Here is a 7,405-nt window from a genome sequence, read left to right on the forward strand (position 1 = left end):
AAACACACACACACACCCACAACAACCCACCCTCTCCACACATCCACATATATATATATCCAACTTACATACATTAACCTCTCCACACATCCACATCCACATGCATGCAAATATATATCCAGTCCACAATCATAAACCTTTACACATATCCACACAGACACGTAGATACACACACACACACACACACACACGCACGCACGCACGCACGCACGCACGCACGCACGCACGCACGCACACACACACACACACACACACACACACACACACACACACACACACACACACACACACCATACCACCACCACCATGCAAATATTCATCCTTCCCACATAAATCCCTCTTTCCCTCCCCCCCCCCCTCACACTCATCCACCCCCCACACATTTCCTTCCACATCCATCCACCCCTCATTCTCCCCCCCACACATCCACCCACAATATCCACCCCCATTCATCCACACACATCTATCCTTCTCTTACACATATACACCCAGGCATATATACATCCCCCTCCACACATTTACCCCCAACATCCACACCCCCATCCCCCCATCCCCCACTTACCATTACCACATCCCCACATATCTCCTTCCCCTACTGCCGCCCCCATCCCCCCACACTCCAAATACACACTCTCAAACAAACACACCATCCTCCCACTCCCCACACCCTCACCCTAACACCCACCCTATCCCCACACACCCTCACACCCACCCCATCCCCCCTTTCACCCTCAGACCCACCCCATCCCCCCTCACCCTCACACCCACCCCATCCCCCCTCACCCTAACACGCACCCCATCCCCCCACACCCCAAACACACACACACACGCACACACTCCAACGAAAACCTGGTGTGAGAACGGGAAGGCGTGAAGCACAGACATAAAAGCGGGTAAATATGACTTGCTTGGGAGACCACTTTGATACTTCACGCGGGAGGAGAGAGAGAGAGAGGGAGTGGAAGGGAGAGGAAAGGAGGGAGGGAGGGAGAGGGAGATAGGGAGAGGGGGGGAGGGGGAGGGATGGGAAGGAGAGGGAGGGAGAGGGAGAGGGAGAGGAAAGGAGAGGGAGGGAGAGGGAGAGGAAAGGGGAGGGAGGGAGAGAGAGAGAGAGAGAGAGAGAGAGAGACAGAGACAGAGAGACAGAGACAGAGAGAAAGGGAAGGTGGGGGAGGGAAGGGATGGGGAGAAAACAAAGGAGGAAGAGAGGAGGGAGGGAGGGAAGGGGGAGGAAGGACCGAAGAAAGGAGAGGGGGAGGATGGGAGGAACGAAAGAAGGAGGGGTAGAAAGAAGGAAGGAAGAAGGGAAGGAAGAGTTGCAGTGGGAGAAAGATAGGAAGGGAAGGATGAAGAGAGGTGTTTGGAGAATTAAGGAGAGGGGGAAGAAAGAGAGAGAGAGAGAGGGAGAGAGGGGGGGGGGAAGGGAGAGGAAAGAGAGGGGAAAGGGAGAGGATAGAGAGGGGAAAGGGAGAGGAAAGAGAGGGGAAAGAGAGAGGAAAGAGAGGGGAAAGAGAGAGGAAAGAGAGGGGAAAGGGAGAGGAAAGAGAGGGGAAAGAGAGAGGAAAGAGAGGAGAAAGGGAGAGGAAATAGAGGGGAAAGGGAGAGGAAAGAGAGGGGAAAGGGAGAGGAAAGAGAGGGGAAAGGGAGAGGAAAGAGAGGGGAAAGAGAGGGGAAAGGGAGAGGAAAGAGAGGGGAAAGAGAGGGGAAAGAGAGGGGAAAGAGAGGGGAAAGGGAGAGGAAAGAGAGGGGAAAGGGAGAGGAAAGGGAGAGGAAGAGAGGGGAAAGAGAGGGGAAAGGGGGCAAGAAGTGGAGTAGAGCGTTAGAGGTGTGACTTCCATTTTTTTTTTTTTTTTTTTTTTTTTTTTTTTTTTTTTTTTTTTTTTTTTTAAGTTTGAGGAGTAAGTGAGATACAAAATCAACTCCGACTGATAACGAGGTTGAGAGAGTAAACAGGTGCGTGTGTGTCTGCGTGTGTGTTTGAGAGCTCTGCCGTGCTTTCATAATCTTTTGATAATTATGCTCCTTTCAGTGATAAAAGAGGATTTTATTTGCTGGCATTATATTTATTGCTATTACGACATTTGTTGTTCATGATTTTGATTGACAATGAATCAATGAATTTAACAGAAAAAAAGCATTTCTCTAACGTTTTATTGCAGCAAAATATTATCCAGGTATGATGTACCTAACACCTTAATTCAAACATGAATTTCCTAAAATAAAAGTCCTCTAGTTTAGGGAGACTTCGCAGGATAGATTTCAATTAGCTGTGTGGAAGGGACGAGTGAATTATGCTGCAGGTTTGCAACATGGGACGATTTTCTTTCATGTCGATCTCATGGTAAGCCAGTACTCCTCCTCCACGTTCTTCGTCTTCTACTTCTTCCCCCCCCTCCTCCACCTCCTCCTCCTCCACCTCCTCTTCCTCCCCCCCTCCAACTCCTCCTCCTCCTCCTCCTCCACCACCACCACCTCCTCCACCACCACCACCACCACCACCTCCACCTCCTCCTCCAACTCCTCCTCCTCCTCCTCCTCCTCCTCCTCCAACTCCTCCTCCTCCTCCTCCTCCTCCTCCTCCTCCAACTCCTCCTCCTCCTCCTCTTCCTCCTCCTCCTCCACGTCTTCTTTTTCCTCCTTCACTTCTTCTTCCTATATCCTCTTCTTCATTATCAGTCATTTTATAATATAGATTAAATAGACTCTCAACCCTATTTTTGCTCGCTATTCGGAAACAAAAATACGCTGTCCTGTATAATTCTAGCCAAAATAACATTATTTTCTGTAACATTCATAATCTAAATAATAAAAGTAAATATAAATGCAGCAACATAGAGAAAGAGATATGAAAAATAAAATTCTGACTACGTAACATAAGATTACCCTGAACTAAAATACTCTGGTCACAAAAGTACTCTGGTCACAATAGGTGAGGTAAAATCGTGGGGTGCTAATTTTATATACATACATATATATATGTATATATATATATATATATATATATATATATATATATATATATATATATATATATATATATATATTATATACATATATATATGTATATATACATATATATATGTATACACACACACACACACACACACACACACACACACACACACACACACACACACACACACACACACACACACACATATATATATATATATATATATATATATATATATATATATATATATATATATATATATATATGTGTGTGTGTGTGTGTGTGTGTGTGTGTGTGTGTGTGTGTGTGTGTGTGTGTGTGTGTGTGTGTGTATGTATGTATGTATGTATATATATGTATATACATATATATATATATATATATATATATATATATATATATATATATATATATATGTGTGTGTGTGTGTGTGTGTGTGTGTGTGTGTGTGTGTGTGTGTGTGTGTGTGTGTGTGTGTGTGTGTGTGTGTGGAATCCGGCGTGACACCCCACTCTTATTCACTTCCATTTTTTAACTGAATTGTTCAGTAGTTTGAAGCCTGTTTCATCATTTCGAAAATGAAAGTAATTGCTAACTTATGCTTTGCAGTAGATTCTTACTCCGAGCTCTGGCTTATATGTAACCATGATAATAATTTCTAAAAAGTTTAAAACATATAGTAATGCATTTTATAATTTATGATGTAAATGATTTTACAAAGTGGACTTACCTTAAGGTCTTCAGTAACTGAGATTATATCTTTTTTTAGAAAGTATTTCTTTTACCTAAAACAAGAAAAAAAATGTTTTAAATAAATAAATAAAAAGTAAAATATAAAAGGATCGACATTAAAATCTATAATTCGTTAATGGTCAAATTATTGCGGGCGAAAGTGTCATTATTATTTTTTTGTTTGTTTGTTTGTTACGGACACTATCATATCTAATAAGAGACATGCAAAGCCCTACTAATCAAATGTCACTTCTGAAACAATAAAAAATTCAATAACTTATTTTATTATTATTTTTTTTTTGTTTGCATGACGAAGAATGCCAAACAGGGGATAATGAAGCGGCTGTAAAACTACACCGAAATATATATGTGTATATATAATAATAATAATCTCGGTTATTGGAAAGTGAAATACAGACATGATTTATGCAGTAACATTAGTCAGAATTTTAAATAAGTAATTTTCGAAAACGTACTAACAAATGATTGTTGACCCTCAATTATCATTAAAGTGAATCAGATGTTACTATTGAAAGCATAGGAATCAGAAAGGGGAAATTCATACACAGGGCAACTCAAACAGAACTTTCCTTTTATATATATATATATATATATATATATATATATATATATTATAGATATATATATATATATATATATATATATATATATATATATATATATATATATATATATATTTTTTTTTTTTTTTTTTTTTTTTTGAGTCATTACCCATTCTTTATCTTATTATTATTATTATTTTTTTTTTTTCCTCGTTTTTTAGCTGGTATCACACACTTCTTTTTATTTCTCTCCACTGGGTCTCTCTCTCGGAAAACTTAACAACAAATCACGCTACCATATCGGTAAAAAAATAAATAAATAATAAAATAAAAAATAAAAAATTCAATATGTTGATGCAATATATATCCCGAAATTAATTATATGCGCCAGCTCTTGGGGAAAAAGCAGAAATTTCACTAATTAATTTACTTCTTAGTCTCTTAACATTGGTCAAACAACGAAAAAATTAATAATAATGTGACTAATCCTTGCTCAGTAAAAAAAAAAAAAAAAAAAAAAAAAAAAAAAAAAAAAATATATATAATATATATATATATATATATATATATATATATATATATATATATATATATATATGTATATATAAATTATTAACTTTAAAATCTGGAAGGGAAGTTTATTCACAGATATTAAGGTGGGGGGTGCGTGGAAGGACAAAGTCAGAGAGGAGACATTGTAGTTAAAAAGGATAAGAACCAGTGATCTATCTAAAAGAATATCGTTTACGCTAGAGCCAAGAGGATAAAGAACAGGGCACTCTGCGTCTGAAATTTTCCTTCGAGCAGATTGATTCTGAATAAACCCTAAAACGCTTTTTTTTTCTTTTTTTTTGGTAGATAGTAGCTCTTGCAAGGCTTACTGGTGATCTCAGATTTCGGTTAACTTTGGCATCCGTTGCGTCGCCAGTGGGATAAAATCGCTTTAATCAAAATAAAACACTCAAATGCCGGTAAAAGCTGGGGTTCCTCAAGTCCTCAGTATTGGTAGATTTAGTGCACAGTTCCTACTTCTGAATACAATGACATTTAAAGTAAAAAATTTAGAATTAATGATAAATTTAAGAAAACACTATTGCACGGTCTTGAATTTTGATATCAAGACCCAAGGCACAGAGCAGATCAAGTCAACCTTAGAAAAAAAAAATCTTATATGAGATTTTGTTTCAAAACCACTTCAAATGTATTTTTCTTATGTTATCAATTAATTTTTTGTTATTCAATCATGCCAGATTCGTACAAATTAATAATGGCATTAAACATAACGTTTACAGAAGGAAAAAAGCTTACTGTGTTCATTAACTTTATTATTATTATTATTATTATTATTATTATTCCTATCGATTTTCTTCTTTTCATACCTACTCCGCTAAATACGTGAGTATCTTAAATACTTTATTAAATTTTGTTTAAACAGTAACAGAATGTTCTACTTACGGGACTCGTTATTATTTTGACGAATATTTAGCCAGCTAGCCAATGCACAACTATACAATCCATGTCAGAAATGAATAACGTCAACTATTCCTTAACTCAAACAGACCTGAATATCATAATTCTCTTCACTTCCAATTGGTCCTTCGCATGTTTACAAAAGAAGATTAAGAAGAAAAAATAAAAGTTTCCTTAAATGAGTGTTCATTAACTTTTTTTTTTTTTTTAATTCCTGTTGATTTCTTGTCTAATCCCTTAGAGTGAAATATCAGGCATATACAGGTCGAAATTGGCCCCCCCACCAAAAAAAAAAAAAAATATATATATATATATAATAATAATAATAAATAAATGAATAAATAAATCAATAATGATAATAATAGTGATGATGATGATGATGATGATAATAATAATAATAATAATATTAATATTAATAATAATAATAATATTAATATTAATAATAATAATAATATTAATGATAATAATTAATTATTTAATTAATAACACGAAAACAAATCTTTCGATGGATTTTAAAACAATTAAAAAGCAAAATTGCCCAATTTTGCTACTAGTCATCTAAAAGTGCTCTCTCCCTCTTCTGCTGATAGAGGCATTTAATATTTGTTTGTATTTATTTAGCAGAGACATGCAACTCGTGTTAATATTTATTCAGTACCACCGACATCTTATATTGCTTGTTTTCGTTAAAGGAGACAGATGGGGAATTAATTCATTTTTATCTGCATTTCCCTTTGCCATTTCTATCTGTTAGTTCCTTAGCTTTTTTCTTTTTTTTTCTTTTTTTTTTAGCAAAGTGACTAAATATCTAATGGCATATTAGCCGTTCGATATTTTGCGCCACAATACGATAAGAGAAAATCTATGCGAGAAAAAAAAAATCACAAACCAATTTCTATTTATGAGTTTACCTTTTTTTTTTTTTTTTTTATGATTTAACCATGAGAGTAACTTTACTATTATTATTATTATTACTATTTAGGATTTAACCAAGGCCTTCGTCAAACTGGTAGGGCTTTGTAACTTCAAGCGTGTTGGAGTGACCCGGTCAAATACAGCAGTGGTTCTTCGCCTTTTTAGAGTCACGGATCCCTTAAAGAATCTGATGAAAACTATGGACATTCCCCAGAAATATTCACAAAAGGACAACTTTGCATGCAATGTGTATAATGTACTTTATTGAGATTTGATAACCTCATACATATATGAGAAAGAAAGTATTATCAAACTTTAAAGTAAACACACTCATTATAAAAAAAAAAATAGTGGCCACTCAATAAATCATGAAATGCAATCCTCTTGCGGATATCAAATCTATTATTACAACTACTATGTTTTCTAGCACTACTACTACTGTTATCTACTACTACTACTATCAACTGCTACTCCAAATATAACTACTACCACTACGTTTTCTACTACAACAGCAACTACTACGTCGTCTGCAACTATTAACTACAATGTTAGTAGTTGCAATGTGCGTTTTCTTTCAAGCATTGGCATGATTCATTGCAAAGGGTTTCTTGTATTCATAGTGATGGTTTCACCATTTCTTGTAAATAATTGTGCGAATGTGTTGTGTACGTGGTGTGCGTATGAGGTGTAAGTGTCCTTTTGGTTCGCCTCTACTCTCGAATGGCAGCTTCGACTCCACCAAAGCCTCATGTTAGGCATCGTCAGTGGTTGC

The sequence above is a fragment of the Penaeus monodon genome, chromosome 39 (assembly GCF_015228065.2).
Source record: "Penaeus monodon isolate SGIC_2016 chromosome 39, NSTDA_Pmon_1, whole genome shotgun sequence".
Classification (NCBI taxonomy): domain Eukaryota; kingdom Metazoa; phylum Arthropoda; class Malacostraca; order Decapoda; family Penaeidae; genus Penaeus; species Penaeus monodon.